Below are 14050 nucleotides of genomic sequence, written 5' to 3'. Positions count from 1 at the left end.
TTATCTGGTCGAGGGCTGCAAGATTCAGTGTGATGAAGTGAGAATTCGGGGATAGCTCGCAAATTCAAAGCTGCCGCCTTCTTAGCTCAGTGGTAGAGCACGGGTCTCGTAAACCAGGAGTCGTGAGTTCGAACCTCACAGAAGGCATCCATTTTTTTAACTTTCCTGCAACGTGCGGAGCTACCTCGAGCAATATCTATCACATGGCAGTACACTGAATGAAAGGGATGTTCTACAACCTATGTCAAGTATTCTACTGGCCTAGGAGGTTTTCTGAATACATAGGCAGAACAGTGGTTTGTATGCATTTTGTAGTATAATGTCATTCGTTTATGAGCGTCGCTACAGTGTGCATGCACGTTATCCATGTGAAGAGGTATAAGCAGATGCTACCATTCTGCCAGATTCCCTCAGAATGTGTACGAATTGCGTTGATATAGAGAGCACAAGTGAGCCAAAGTCAACGCCTCCGTGGCGCAATCGGCTAGCGCGTTCGGCTGTTAACTGAAAGGTTGGTGGTTCAAGCCCACCCGGGGGCGAAATCGTTTTAACCGTCACCGAGGTGAGGACATATGTCAACTTTGTTAGAGATACACAGCTAGTGTGGCAATTTGGCTGCGAAGGAGTGATGCCACAGATGCTTATACACATTCAGCCAGGTGGCACTATAGGTAAAAACATGACCCTACACAGACGTTCTACTGTTTTCCTATTTATTCACCATGTGTGACACTGCAGTGGAGCGGCGCCCACTACAAAAGACGTTTTATTTACATTCAATTTCAGCGTATACGTCGCGAGTGCCATATGACAGGGCCTGTCTCTCGATGTCGATTTGTATTTTGTGTCTCTTAAGTGTCGGTCTGCAGTAGGCCGCTGTTGGCCGAGCGACGTGCAGTCGCCTTACATGAAGCCCCATGGGCAACGCCAGTGCCACTGTGAACAACAGCAAACTGTAGCCAGAGAGTGGAGCCGAAAGGCGCATTTCGCAGTCGAGCCACGTTATCCCAAAAGCTGTGCACTAGGACAAGAAATTGCAGACTGCAAACTTTTGGTGGCCTGACGGTCGTCGCCGATCGTAAGGGCGAAACAGTCGAGAGATTTGGAGAACGGCAATGTGGACACTCCCAGCAGCAGCAGTGCGCCAAATCAATTATCTGGTCGAGGGCTGCAAATTTCAGTGTGATGAAGTGAGAATTCGGGGATAGCTCGCAAATTCAAAGCTGCCGCCTTCTTAGCTCAGTGGTAGAGCACGGGTCTCGTAAACCAGGAGTCGTGAGTTCGAACCTCACAGAAGGCATCCATTTTTTTAACTTTCCTGCAACGTGCGGAGCTACCTCGAGCAATGTCTATCACATGGCAGTACACTGAATGAAAGGGATGTTCTACAACCTATGACAAGTATTCTACTGGCCTAGGAGGTTTTCTGAATGCATAGGCAGAACAGTGGTTTGTATGCATTTTGTAGTATAATGTCATTCGTTTATGAGCGTCGCTACAGTGTGCATGCACGTTATCCATGTGAAGAGGCATAAGCAGATGCTACCATTCTGCGAGATTCCTGCAGAATGTGTACGAATTGCGTTGATATACAGAGCACAAGTGAGCCAAAGTCAACGCCTCCGTGGCGCAATCGGCTAGCGCGTTCGGCTGTTAACCGAAAGGTTGGTGGTTCAAGCCCACCCGGGGGCGAAATCGATTTAACCGTCACCGAGGTGAGGACATACGTCAACTTTGTTAGAGATACACAGCTAGTGTGGCAATTTGGCTGCGAAGGAGTGATGCCGCAGATGGTTATACACATTCAAGCAGGTGGCACTGTAGGTAAGAACATGACCCTACACAGACGTTCTACTGTTTTCCTATTTATTCACCATGTGTGACACTGCAGTGGAGCGGCGCCCACTACAAAAGACGTTTTATTTACATTCAATTTCAGCGTATACGTCGCGAGTGCCATATGACAGGGCCTGTCTCTCGATGTCGATTTGTATTTTGTGTCTCTTAAGTGTCGGTCTGCAGTAGGCCGCTGTTGGCCGAGCGACGTGCAGTCGCCTTACATGAAGCCCCATGGGCAACGCCAGTGCCACTGTGAACAACAGCAAACTGTAGCCAGAGAGTGGAGCCGAAAGGCGCATTTCGCAGTCGAGCCACGTTATCCCAAAAGCTGTGCACTAGGACAAGAAATTGCAGACTGCAAACTTTTGGTGGCCTGACGGTCGTCGCCGATCGTAAGGGCGAAACAGTCGAGAGATTTGGAGAACGGCAATGTGGACACTCCCAGCAGCAGCAGTGCGCCAAATCAATTATCTGGTCGAGGGCTGCAAGATTCAGTGTGATGAAGTGAGAATTCGGGGATAGCTCGCAAATTCAAAGCTGCCGCCTTCTTAGCTCAGTGGTAGAGCACGGGTCTCGTAAACCAGGAGTCGTGAGTTCGAACCTCACAGAAGGCATCCATTTTTTTAACTTTCCTGCAACGTGCGGAGCTACCTCGAGCAATGTCTATCACATGGCAGTACACTGAATGAAAGGGATGTTCTACAACCTATGACAAGTATTCTACTGGCCTAGGAGGTTTTCTGAATGCATAGGCAGAACAGTGGTTTGTATGCATTTTGTAGTATAATGTCATTCGTTTATGAGCGTCGCTACAGTGTGCATGCACGTTATCCATGTGAAGAGGCATAAGCAGATGCTACCATTCTGCGAGATTCCTGCAGAATGTGTACGAATTGCGTTGATATAGAGAGCACAAGTGAGCCAAAGCCAACGCCTCCGTGGCGCAATCGGCTAGCGCGTTCGGCTGTTAACCGAAAGGTTGGTGGTTCAAGCCGACCCGGGGGCGAAATCGTTTTAACCGTCACCGAGGTGAGGACATACGTCAACTTTGTTAGAGATACACAGCTAGTGTGGCAATTTGGCTGCGAAGGAGTGATGCCGCAGATGCTTATACACATTCAGGCAGGTGGCACTGTAGGTAAGAACATGACCCTACACAGACGTTCTACTGTTTTCCTATTTATTCACCATGTGTGACACTGCAGTGGAGCGGCGCCCACTACAAAAGACGTTTTATTTACATTCAATTTCAGCGTATACGTCGCGAGTGCCATATGACAGGGCCTGTCTCTCGGTGTCGATTTGTATTTTGTGTCTCTTAAGTGTCGGTCTGCAGTAGGCCGCTGTTGGCCGAGCGACGTGCAGTCGCCTTACATGAAGCCCCATGGGCAACGCCAGTGCCACTGTGAACAACAGCAAACTGTAGCCAGAGAGTGGAGCCGAAAGGCGCATTTCGCAGTCAACCCACGTTATCCCACAAGCTGTGCACTAGGACAAGAAATTGCAGACTGCAAACTTTTGGTGGCCTGACGGTCGTCGCCGATCGTAAGGGCGAAACAGTCGAGAGATTTGGTGAACGGCAATGTGGACACTCCCAGCAGCAGCAGTGCGCCAAATCAATTATCTGGTCGAGGGCTGCAAGATTCAGTGTGATGAAGTGAGAATTCGGGGATAGCTCGCAATTTCAAAGCTGCCGCCTTCTTAGCTCAGTGGTAGAGCACTGGTCTCGTAAACCAGGAGTCGTGAGTTCGAACCTCACAGAAGGCATCCATTTTTTTAACTTTCCTGCAACGTGCGGAGCTACCTCGAGCAATGTCTATCACATGGCAGTACACTGAATGAAAGGGATGTTCTACAACCTATGACAAGTATTCTACTGGCCTAGTAGGTTTTCTGAATGCATAGGCAGAACAGTGGTTTGTATGCATTTAGTAGTATAATGTCATTCGTTTATGAGCGTCGCTACAGTGTGCATGCACATTATCCATGTGAAGAGGCATAAGCAGATGCTACCATTCTGCGTGATTCCTGCAGAATGTGTACGAATTGCGTTGATATAGAGAGCACAAGTGAGCCAAAGTCAACGCCTCCGTGGCGCAATCGGCTAGCGCGTTCGGCTGTTAACCGAAAGGTTGGTGGTTCAAGCCCACCCGGGGGCGAATTCGTTTTAACCGTCACCGAGGTGAGGACATACGTCAACTTTGTTAGAGATACACAGCTAGTGTGGCAATTTGGCTGCGAAGGAGTGATGCCGCAGATACTTATACACATTCAGGCAGGTGGCACTGTAGGTAAGAACATGACCCTACACAGACGTTCTACTGTTTTCCTATTTATTCACCATGTGTGACACTGCAGTGGAGCGGCGCCCACTACAAAAGACGTTTTATTTACATTCAATTTCAGCGTATACGTCGCGAGTGCCATATGACAGGGCCTGTCTCTCGATGTCGATTTGTATTTTGTGTCTCTTAAGTGTCGGTCTGCAGTAGGCCGCTGTTGGCCGAGCGACGTGCAGTCGCCTTACATGAAGCCCCATGGGCAACGCCAGTGTCACTGTGAACAACAGCAAACTGTAGCCGCCGGCCGCGGAGGTCTCACGGTTCTAGGCGCGCAGTCCGGAACCGTGCGACTGCTACGGTCGCAGGTTCGAATCCTGCCTCGGGCATGGAAGTGTGTGATGTCCTTAGGTTAGTTAGGTTTAAGTAGTTCTAAGTTCTAGGGGACTAATGACCACAGCAGTTGAGTCCCATAGTGCTCAGAGCCATTTGAACCATTTTGAACCAAACTGTAGCCAGAGAGTGGAGCCGAAAGGCGCATTTCGCAGTCGAGCCACGTTATCCCAAAAGCTGTGCACTAGGACAAGAAATTGCAGACTGCAAACTTTTGGTGGCCTGACGGTCGTCGCCTATCGTAAGGGCGAAACAGTCGAGAGATTTGGTGAACGGCAATGTGGACACTCCCAGCAGCAGCAGTGCGCCAAATCAATTATCTGGTCGAGGGCTGCAAGATTCAGTGTGATGAAGTGAGAATTCGGGGATAGCTCGCAAATTCAAAGCTGCCGCCTTCTTAGCTCAGTGGTACATCACTGGTCTCGTAAACCAGGAGTCGTGAGTTCGAACCTCACAGAAGGCATCCATTTTTTTAACTTTCCTGCAATGTGCGGAGCTACCTCGAGCAATGTCTATCACATGGCAGTACACTGAATGAAAGGGATGTTCTACAACCTATGACAAGTATTCTACTGGCCTAGGAGGTTTTCTGAATGCATAGGCAGAACAGTGGTTTGTATGAATTTTGTCGTATAATGTCATTCGTTTATGAGCGTCGCTACAGTGTGCATGCACGTTATCCATGTGAAGAGGCATAAGCAGATGCTACCATTCTGCGAGATTCCTGCAGAATGTGTACGAATTGCGTTGATATAGAGAGCACAAGTGAGCCAAAGTCAACTCCTCCGTGGCGCAATCGGCTAGCGCGTTCGGCTGTTAACCGAAAGGTTGGTGGTTCAAGCCCACTCGGGGGCGAAATCGTTTTAACAGTCACTGAGGTGAGGACATACGTCAACTTTGTTAGAGATACACAGCTAGTGTGGCAATTTGGCTGCGAAGGAGTGATGCCACAGATGCTTATACACATTCAGGCAGGTGGCACTGTAGGTAAAAACATGGTCCTACACAGACGTTCTACTGTTTTCCTATTTATTCACCATGTGTGACACTGCAGTGGAGCGGCGCCCACTACAAAAGACGTTTTATTTACATTCAATTTCAGCGTATACGTCGCGAGTGCCATATGACAGGGCCTGTCTCTCGATGTCGATTTGTATTTTGTGTCTCTTAAGTGTCGGTCTGCAGTAGGCCGCTGTTGGCCGAGCGACGTGCAGTCGCCTTACATGAAGCCCCATGGGCAACGCCAGTGTCACTGTGAACAACAGCAAACTGTAGCCAGAGAGTGGAGCCGAAAGGCGCATTTCGCAGTCGAGCCACGTTATCCCAAAAGCTGTGCACTAGGACAAGAAATTGCAGACTGCAAACTTTTGGTGGCCTGACGGTCGTCGCCGATCGTAAGGGCGAAACAGTCGAGAGATTTGGTGAACGGCAATGTGGACACTCCCAGCAGCAGCAGTGCGCCAAATCAATTATCTGGTCGAGGGCTGCAAGATTCAGTGTGATGAAGTGAGAATTCGGGGATAGCTCGCAAATTCAAAGCTGCCGCCTTTTTAGCTCAGTGGTACATCACTGGTTTCGTAAACCAGGAGTCGTGAGTTCGAACCTCACAGAAGGCATCCATTTTTTTAACTTTCCTGCAACATGCGGAGCTACCTCGAGCAATGTCTATCACATGGCAGTACACTGAATGAAAGGGATGTTCTACAACCTATGACAAGTATTCTACTGGCCTAGGAGGTTTTCTGAATGCATAGGCAGAACAGTGGTTTGTATGCATTTTGTAGTATAATGTCATTCGTTTATGAGCGTCGCTACAGTGTGCATGCACGTTATCCATGTGAAGAGGTATAAGCAGATGTTACCATTCTGCGAGATTCCTGCAGAATGTGTACGAATTGCGTTGATATAGAGAGCACAAGTGAGCCAAAGTCAACGCCTCCGTGGCGCAATCGGCTAGCGCGTTCGGTTGTTGACCGAAAGGTTGGTGGTTCAAGCCCACCCGGGGGCGAAATCGTTTTAACCGTCACCGAGGTGAGGACATACGTCAACTTTGTTAGAGATACACAGCTAGTGTGGCAATTTGGCTGCGAAGGAGTGATGCCGCAGATGCTTATACACATTCAGGCAGGTGGCACTTTAGGTAAGAACATGACCCTACACAGACGTTCTACAGTTTTCCTATTTATTCACCATGTGTGACACTGCAGTGGAGCGGCGCCCACTACAAAAGACGTTTTATTTACATTCAATTTCAGCGTATACGTCGCGAGTGCCATATGACAGGGCCTGTCTCTCGATGTCGATTTGTATTTTGTGTCTCTTAAGTGTCGGTCTGCAGTATGCCGCTGTTGGCCGAGCGACGTGCAGTCGCCTTACATGAAGCCCCATGGGCAACGCCAGTGCCACTGTGAACAACAGCAAACTGTAGCCAGAGAGTGGAGCCGAAAGGCGCATTTCGCAGTCGAGCCACGTTATCCCAAAAGCTGTGCACTAGGACAAGAAATTGCAGACTGCAAACTTTTGGTGGCCTGACGGTCGTCGCCGATCGTAACGGCGAAACAGTCGAGAGATTTGGTGAACGGCAATGTGGACACTCCCAGCAGCAGCAGTGCGCCAAATCAATTATCTGGTCGAGGGCTGCAAGATTCAGTGTGATGAAGTGAGAATTCGGGGATAGCTCGCAAATTCAAAGCTGCCGCCTTCTTAGCTCAGTGGTAGAGCACTGGTCTCGTAAACCAGGAGTCGTGAGTTCGAACCTCACAGAAGGCATCCATTTTTTTAACTTTCCTGCAACGTGCGGAGCTACCTCGAGCAATGTCTATCACATGGCAGTACACTGAATGAAAGGGATGTTCTACAACCTATGACAAGTATTCTACTGGCCTAGGAGGTTTTCTGAATGCATAGGCAGAACAGTGGTTTGTATGCATTTTGTAGTATAATGTCATTCGTTTATGAGCGTCGCTACAGTGTGCATGCACGTTATCCATGTGAAGAGGTATAAGCAGATGCTACCATTCTGCGAGATTCCTGCAGAATGTGTACGAATTGCGTTGATATAGAGAGCACAAGTGAGCCAAAGTCAACGCCTCCGAGGCGCAATCGGCTAGCGCGTTCGGCTGATAACCGAAAGGTTGGTGGTTCTAGCCCAGCTGGGGATGAAATCGTTTTAACCGTCACCGAGGTGAGGACATACGTCAACTTTGTTAGAGATACACAGCTAGTGTGGCAATTTGGCTGCGAAGGAGTGATGCCACAGATGCTTATACACATTCAGGCAGGTGGCACTGTAGGTAAAAACATGACCCTACACAGACGTTCTACTGTTTTCCTATTTATTCACCATGTGTGACACTGCAGTGGAGCAGTGGAGCGGCGTCCACTACAAAAGACGTTTTATTTACATTCAATTTCAGCGTATACGTCGCGAGTGCCATATGACAGGGCCTGTCTCTCGATGTCGATTTGTATTTTGTGTCTCTTAAGTGTCGGTCTGCAGTAGGCCGCTGTTGGCCGAGCGACGTGCAGTCGCCTTACATGAAGCCCGATGGGCAACGCCAGTGTCACTGTGAACAACAGCAAACTGTAGCCAGAGAGTGGCGCCGAAAGGCGCATTTCGCAGTCGAGCCACGTTATCCCAAAAGCTGTGCACTAGGACAAGAAATTGCAGACTGCAAACTTTTGGTGGCCTGACGGTCGTCGCCGATCGTAAGGGCGAAACAGTCGAGAGATTTGGTGAACGGCAATGTGGACACTCCCAGCAGCAGCAGTGCGCCAAATCAATTATCTGGTCGAGGGCTGCAAGATTCAGTGTGATGAAGTGAGAATTCGGGGATAGCTCGCAAATTCAAAGCTGCCGCCTTTTTAGCTCAGTGGTACATCACTGGTTTCGTAAACCAGGAGTCGTGAGTTCGAACCTCACAGAAGGCATCCATTTTTTTAACTTTCCTGCAACGTGCGGAGCTACCTCGAGCAATATCTATCACATGGCAGTACACTGAATGAAAGGGATGTTCTACAACCTATGTCAAGTATTCTACTGGCCTAGGAGGTTTTCTGAATGCATAGGCAGAACAGTGGTTTGTATGCATTTTGTAGTATAATGTCATTCGTTTATGAGCGTCGCTACAGTGTGCATGCACGTTATCCATGTGAAGAGGCATAAGCAGATGCTACCATTCTGCGAGATTCCTGCAGAATGTGTACGAATTGCGTTGATATAGAGAGCACAAGTGAGCCAAAGTCAACGCCTCCGTGGCGCAATCGGCTAGCGCGTTCGGCTGTTAACCGAAAGGTTGGTGGTTCAAGCCGACCCGGGGACGAAATCGTTTTAACCGTCACCGAGGTGAGGACATACGTCAACTTTGTTAGAGATACACAGCTAGTGTGGCAATTTGGCTGCGAAGGAGTGATGCCGCAGATGCTTATACACATTCAGGCAGGTGGCACTGTAGGTAAGAACATGACCCTACACAGACGTTCTACTGTTTTCCTATTTATTCACCATGTGTGACACTGCAGTGGAGCGGCGCCCACTACAAAAGACGTTTTATTTACATTCAATTTCAGCGTATACGTCGCGAGTGCCATATGACAGGGCCTGTCTCTCGATGTCGATTTGTATTTTGTGTCTCTTAAGTGTCGGTCTGCAGTAGGCCGCTGTTGGACGAGCGACGTGCAGTCGCCTTACATGAAGCCCCATGGGCAACGCCAGTGCCACTGTGAACAACAGCAAACTGTAGCCAGAGAGTGGAGCCGAAAGGCGCATTTCGCAGTCGAGCCACGTTATCCCAAAAGCTGTGCACTAGGACAAGAAATTGCAGTCTGCAAACTTTTGGTGGCCTGACGGTCGTCGCCGATCGTAAGGGCGAAACAGTCGAGAGATTTGGTGAACGGCAATGTGGACACTCCCAGCAGCAGCAGTGCGCCAAATCAATTATCTGGTCGAGGGCTGCAAGATTCAGTGTGATGAAGTGAGAATTCGGGGATAGCTCGCAAATTCAAAGCTGCCGCCTTCTTAGCTCAGTGGTAGAGCACTGGTCTCGTAAACCAGGAGTCGTGAGTTCGAACCTCACAGAAGGCATCCATTTTTTTAACTTTCCTGCAACGTGCGGAGCTACCTCGAGCAATGTCTATCACATGGCAGCACACTGAATGAAAGGGATGTTCTACAACCTATGACAAGTATTCTACTGGCCTAGGAGGTTTTCTGAATGCATAGGCAGAATAGTGGTTTGTATGCATTTTGTAGTATAATGTCATTCGTTTATGAGCGTCGCTACAGTGTGCATGCACGTTATCCATGTGAAGAGGCATAAGCAGATGCTACCATTCTGCGAGATTCCTGCAGAATGTGTACGAATTGCGTTGATATAGAGAGCACAAGTGAGCCAAAGTCAACGCCTCCGTGGCGCAATCGGCTAGCGCGTTCGGCTGTTAACCGAAAGGTTGGTGGTTCAAGCCGACCCGGGGGCGAAATCGTTTTAACCGTCACCGAGGTGAGGACATACGTCAACTTTGTTAGAGATACACAGCTAGTGTGGCAATTTGGCTGCGAAGGAGTGATGCCACAGATGCTTATACACATTCAGCCAGGTGGCACTGTAGGTAAAAACATGACCCTACACAGACGTTCTACTGTTTTCCTATTTATTCACCATGTGTGACACTGCAGTGGAGCGGCGCCCACTACAAAAGACGTTTTATTTACATTCAATTTCAGCGTATACGTCGCGAGTGCCATATGACAGGGCCTGTCTCTCGATGTCGATTTGTATTTTGTGTCTCTTAAGTGTCGGTCTGCAGTAGGCCGCTGTTGGCCGAGCGACGTGCAGTCGCCCCATGGGCAACGCCAGTGCCACTGTGAACAACAGCAAACTGTAGCCAGAGAGTGGAGCCGAAAGGCGCATTTCGCAGTCGAGCCACGTTATCCCACAAGCTGTGCACTAGGACAAGAAATTGCAGACTTGCAAACTTTTGGTGGCCTGACGGTCGTCGCCGATCGTAAGGGCGAAACAGTCGAGAGATTTGGTGAACGGCAATGTGGACACTCCCAGCAGCAGCAGTGCGCCAAATCAATTATCTGGTCGAGGGCTGCAAGATTCAGTGTGATGAAGTGAGAATTCGGGGATAGCTCGCAAATTCGAAGCTGCCGCCTTCTTAGCTCAGTGGTACATCACTGGTCTCGTAAACCAGTAGTCGTGAGTTCGAACCTCACAGAAGACATCCATTTTTTTAACTTTCCTGCAACGTGCGGAGCTACCTCGAGCAATGTCTATCACATGGCAGTACACTGAATGAAAGGGATGTTCTACAACCTATGACAAGTATTCTACTGGCCTAGGAGGTTTTCTGAATGCATAGGCAGAACAGTGGTTTGTATGCATTTTGTAGTATAATGTCATTCGTTTATGAGCGTCGCTACAGTGTGCATGCACGTTATCCATGTGAAGAGGCATAAGCAGATGCTACCATTCTGCGAGATTCCTGCAGAATGTGTACGAATTGCGTTGATATAGAGAGCACAAGTGAGCCAAAGTCAACGCCTCCGTGGCGCAATCGGCTAGCGCGTTCGGCTGTTAACCGAAAGGTTGGTGGTTCAAGCCCACCCGGGGGCGAAATCGTTTTAACCGTCACCGAGGTGAGGACATACGTCAACTTTGTTAGAGATACACAGCTAGTGTGGCAATTTGGCTGCGAAGGAGTGATGCCGCAGATGCTTATACACATTCAGGCAGGTGGCACTGTAGGTAAGAACATGACCCTACACAGACGTTCTACTGTTTTCCTATTTATTCACCATGTGTGACACTGCAGTGGAGCGGCGCCCACTACAAAAGACGTTTTATTTACATTCAATTTCAGCGTATACGTCGCGAGTGCCATATGACAGGGCCTGTCTCTCGATGTCGATTTGTATTTTGTGTCTCTTAAGTGTCGGTCTGCAGTAGGCCGCTGTTGGACGAGCGACGTGCAGTCGCCTTACATGAAGCCCCATGGGCAACGCCAGTGCCACTGTGAACAACAGCAAACTGTAGCCAGAGAGTGGAGCCGAAAGGCGCATTTCGCAGTCGAGCCACGTTATCCCAAAAGCTGTGCACTAGGACAAGAAATTGCAGTCTGCAAACTTTTGGTGGCCTGACGGTCGTCGCCGATCGTAAGGGCGAAACAGTCGAGAGATTTGGTGAACGGCAATGTGGACACTCCCAGCAGCAGCAGTGCGCCAAATCAATTATCTGGTCGAGGGCTGCAAGATTCAGTGTGATGAAGTGAGAATTCGGGGATAGCTCGCAAATTCAAAGCTGCCGCCTTCTTAGCTCAGTGGTAGAGCACTGGTCTCGTAAACCAAGAGTCGTGAGTTCGAACCTCACAGAAGGCATCCATTTTTTTAACTTTCCTGCAACGTGCGGAGCTACCTCGAGCAATGTCTATCACATGGCAGCACACTGAATGAAAGGGATGTTCTACAACCTATGACAAGTATTCTACTGGCCTAGGAGGTTTTCTGAATGCATAGGCAGAATAGTGGTTTGTATGCATTTTGTAGTATAATGTCATTCGTTTATGAGAGTCGCTACAGTGTGCATGCACGTTATCCATGTGAAGAGGCATAAGCAGATGCTACCATTCTGCGAGATTCCTGCAGAATGTGTACGAATTGCGTTGATATAGAGAGCACAAGTGAGCCAAAGTCAACGCCTCCGTGGCGCAATCGGCTAGCGCGTTCGGCTGTTAACCGAAAGGTTGGTGGTTCAAGCCGACCCGGGGGCGAAATCGTTTTAACCGTCACCGAGGTGAGGACATACGTCAACTTTGTTAGAGATACACAGCTAGTGTGGCAATTTGGCTGCGAAGGAGTGATGCCACAGATGCTTATACACATTCAGCCAGGTGGCACTGTAGGTAAAAACATGACCCTACACAGACGTTCTACTGTTTTCCTATTTATTCACCATGTGTGACACTGCAGTGGAGCGGCGCCCACTACAAAAGACGTTTTATTTACATTCAATTTCAGCGTATACGTTGCGAGTGCCATATGACAGGGCCTGTCTCTCGATGTCGATTTGTATTTTGTGTCTCTTAAGTGTCGGTCTGCAGTAGGCCGCTGTTGGCCGAGCGACGTGCAGTCGCCCCATGGGCAACGCCAGTGCCACTGTGAACAACAGCAAACTGTAGCCAGAGAGTGGAGCCGAAAGGCGCATTTCGCAGTCGAGCCACGTTATCCCAAAAGCTGTGCACTAGGACAAGAAATTGCAGACTGCAAACTTTTGGTGGCCTGACGGTCGTCGCCGATCGTAAGGGCGAAACAGTCGAGAGATTTGGTGAACGGCAATGTGGACACTCCCAGCAGCAGCAGTGCGCCAAATCAATTATCTGGTCGAGGGCTGCAAGATTCAGTGTGATGAAGTGAGAATTCGGGGATAGCTCGCAAATTCGAAGCTGCCGCCTTCTTAGCTCAGTGGTACATCACTGGTCTCGTAAACCAGGAGTCGTGAGTTCGAACCTCACAGAAGACATCCATTTTTTTAACTTTCCTGCAACGTGCGGAGCTACCTCGAGCAATGTCTATCACATGGCAGTACACTGAATGAAAGGGATGTTCTACAACCTATGACAAATATTCTACTGGCCTAGGAGGTTTTCTGAATGCATAGGCAGAACAGTGGTTTGTATGCATTTTGTAGTATAATGTCATTCGTTTATGAGCGTCGCTACAGTGTGCATGCACGTTATCCATGTGAAGAGGCATAAGCAGATGCTACCATTCTGCGAGATTCCTGCAGAATGTGTACGAATTGCGTTGATATAGAGAGCACAAGTGAGCCAAAGTCAACGCCTCCGTGGCGCAATCGGCTAGCGCGTTCGGCTGTTAACCGAAAGGTTGGTGGTTCAAGCCCACCCGGGGGCGAAATCGTTTTAACCGTCACCGAGGTGAGGACATACGTCAACTTTGTTAGAGATACACAGCTAGTGTGGCAATTTGGCTGCGAAGGAGTGATGCCACAGATGCTTATACACATTCAGCCAGGTGGCACTGTAGGTAAAAACATGACCCTACACAGACGTTCTACTGTTTTCCTATTTATTCACCATGTGTGACACTGCAGTGGAGCGGCGCCCACTACAAAGGACGTTTTATTTACATTCAATTTCAGCGTATACGTCGCGAGTGCCATATGACAGGGCCTGTCTCTCGATGTCGATTTGTATTTTGTGTCTCTTAAGTGTCGGTCTGCAGTAGGCCGCTGTTGGCCGAGCGACGTGCAGTCGCCTTACATGAAGCCCCATGGGCAACGCCAGTGCCACTGTGAACAACAGCAAACTGTAGCCAGAGAGTGGAGCCGAAAGGCGCATTTCGCAGTCGAGCCACGTTATCCCACAAGCTGTGCACTAGGACAAGAAATTGCAGACTGCAAACTTTTGGTGGCCTGACGGTCGTCGCCGATCGTAAGGGCGAAACAGTCGAGAGATTTGGTGAACGGCAATGTGGACACTCCCAGCAGCAGCAGTGCGCCAAATCAATTATCTGGTCGAGG

The 14050-nt window shown here is 49.2% G+C and overlaps 23 non-coding genes across 23 annotated transcripts; all 23 read left to right on the top strand.

The window, feature by feature from the left end:
* Window positions 1-75: 75 nt before the first annotated feature.
* On the top strand, window positions 76-147 carry Trnat-cgu (transfer RNA threonine (anticodon CGU)). The gene has a single exon. It is a non-coding gene; the product is annotated as a tRNA-Thr (tRNA).
* A 318-nt stretch (window positions 148-465) lies between these two features.
* Window positions 466-539, top strand: Trnan-guu (transfer RNA asparagine (anticodon GUU)). The gene has a single exon. It is a non-coding gene; the product is annotated as a tRNA-Asn (tRNA).
* A 689-nt stretch (window positions 540-1228) lies between these two features.
* Window positions 1229-1300, top strand: Trnat-cgu (transfer RNA threonine (anticodon CGU)). Its single transcript has one exon. It is a non-coding gene; the product is annotated as a tRNA-Thr (tRNA).
* Window positions 1301-1618: 318 nt separating this feature from the next.
* On the top strand, window positions 1619-1692 carry Trnan-guu (transfer RNA asparagine (anticodon GUU)). Its single transcript has one exon. It is a non-coding gene; the product is annotated as a tRNA-Asn (tRNA).
* Window positions 1693-2381: 689 nt separating this feature from the next.
* Trnat-cgu (transfer RNA threonine (anticodon CGU)) lies at window positions 2382-2453 on the top strand. The gene has a single exon. It is a non-coding gene; the product is annotated as a tRNA-Thr (tRNA).
* Window positions 2454-2771: 318 nt separating this feature from the next.
* On the top strand, window positions 2772-2845 carry Trnan-guu (transfer RNA asparagine (anticodon GUU)). The gene has a single exon. It is a non-coding gene; the product is annotated as a tRNA-Asn (tRNA).
* A 689-nt stretch (window positions 2846-3534) lies between these two features.
* Window positions 3535-3606, top strand: Trnat-cgu (transfer RNA threonine (anticodon CGU)). Its single transcript has one exon. It is a non-coding gene; the product is annotated as a tRNA-Thr (tRNA).
* A 318-nt stretch (window positions 3607-3924) lies between these two features.
* On the top strand, window positions 3925-3998 carry Trnan-guu (transfer RNA asparagine (anticodon GUU)). Its single transcript has one exon. It is a non-coding gene; the product is annotated as a tRNA-Asn (tRNA).
* Window positions 3999-4902: 904 nt separating this feature from the next.
* Trnat-cgu (transfer RNA threonine (anticodon CGU)) lies at window positions 4903-4974 on the top strand. The gene has a single exon. It is a non-coding gene; the product is annotated as a tRNA-Thr (tRNA).
* A 318-nt stretch (window positions 4975-5292) lies between these two features.
* Trnan-guu (transfer RNA asparagine (anticodon GUU)) lies at window positions 5293-5366 on the top strand. The gene has a single exon. It is a non-coding gene; the product is annotated as a tRNA-Asn (tRNA).
* A 689-nt stretch (window positions 5367-6055) lies between these two features.
* On the top strand, window positions 6056-6127 carry Trnat-cgu (transfer RNA threonine (anticodon CGU)). Its single transcript has one exon. It is a non-coding gene; the product is annotated as a tRNA-Thr (tRNA).
* Window positions 6128-6445: 318 nt separating this feature from the next.
* Window positions 6446-6519, top strand: Trnan-guu (transfer RNA asparagine (anticodon GUU)). The gene has a single exon. It is a non-coding gene; the product is annotated as a tRNA-Asn (tRNA).
* A 689-nt stretch (window positions 6520-7208) lies between these two features.
* Window positions 7209-7280, top strand: Trnat-cgu (transfer RNA threonine (anticodon CGU)). The gene has a single exon. It is a non-coding gene; the product is annotated as a tRNA-Thr (tRNA).
* A 1089-nt stretch (window positions 7281-8369) lies between these two features.
* On the top strand, window positions 8370-8441 carry Trnat-cgu (transfer RNA threonine (anticodon CGU)). The gene has a single exon. It is a non-coding gene; the product is annotated as a tRNA-Thr (tRNA).
* Window positions 8442-8759: 318 nt separating this feature from the next.
* Trnan-guu (transfer RNA asparagine (anticodon GUU)) lies at window positions 8760-8833 on the top strand. The gene has a single exon. It is a non-coding gene; the product is annotated as a tRNA-Asn (tRNA).
* A 689-nt stretch (window positions 8834-9522) lies between these two features.
* Trnat-cgu (transfer RNA threonine (anticodon CGU)) lies at window positions 9523-9594 on the top strand. The gene has a single exon. It is a non-coding gene; the product is annotated as a tRNA-Thr (tRNA).
* A 318-nt stretch (window positions 9595-9912) lies between these two features.
* Trnan-guu (transfer RNA asparagine (anticodon GUU)) lies at window positions 9913-9986 on the top strand. Its single transcript has one exon. It is a non-coding gene; the product is annotated as a tRNA-Asn (tRNA).
* Window positions 9987-10664: 678 nt separating this feature from the next.
* Trnat-cgu (transfer RNA threonine (anticodon CGU)) lies at window positions 10665-10736 on the top strand. Its single transcript has one exon. It is a non-coding gene; the product is annotated as a tRNA-Thr (tRNA).
* Window positions 10737-11054: 318 nt separating this feature from the next.
* On the top strand, window positions 11055-11128 carry Trnan-guu (transfer RNA asparagine (anticodon GUU)). The gene has a single exon. It is a non-coding gene; the product is annotated as a tRNA-Asn (tRNA).
* Window positions 11129-11817: 689 nt separating this feature from the next.
* Window positions 11818-11889, top strand: Trnat-cgu (transfer RNA threonine (anticodon CGU)). The gene has a single exon. It is a non-coding gene; the product is annotated as a tRNA-Thr (tRNA).
* Window positions 11890-12207: 318 nt separating this feature from the next.
* Trnan-guu (transfer RNA asparagine (anticodon GUU)) lies at window positions 12208-12281 on the top strand. Its single transcript has one exon. It is a non-coding gene; the product is annotated as a tRNA-Asn (tRNA).
* A 677-nt stretch (window positions 12282-12958) lies between these two features.
* On the top strand, window positions 12959-13030 carry Trnat-cgu (transfer RNA threonine (anticodon CGU)). The gene has a single exon. It is a non-coding gene; the product is annotated as a tRNA-Thr (tRNA).
* Window positions 13031-13348: 318 nt separating this feature from the next.
* On the top strand, window positions 13349-13422 carry Trnan-guu (transfer RNA asparagine (anticodon GUU)). Its single transcript has one exon. It is a non-coding gene; the product is annotated as a tRNA-Asn (tRNA).
* The last annotated feature ends 628 nt before the right edge of the window (window positions 13423-14050 follow it).

This window comes from Schistocerca gregaria, chromosome 5, assembly GCF_023897955.1.
Source record: "Schistocerca gregaria isolate iqSchGreg1 chromosome 5, iqSchGreg1.2, whole genome shotgun sequence".
In the NCBI taxonomy this organism is placed as follows: Eukaryota; Metazoa; Arthropoda; class Insecta; order Orthoptera; family Acrididae; genus Schistocerca; species Schistocerca gregaria.
The sequence above is the reverse complement of the archived record's forward strand: the minus strand, read 5'-3'. Positions and strand labels throughout refer to the sequence as shown.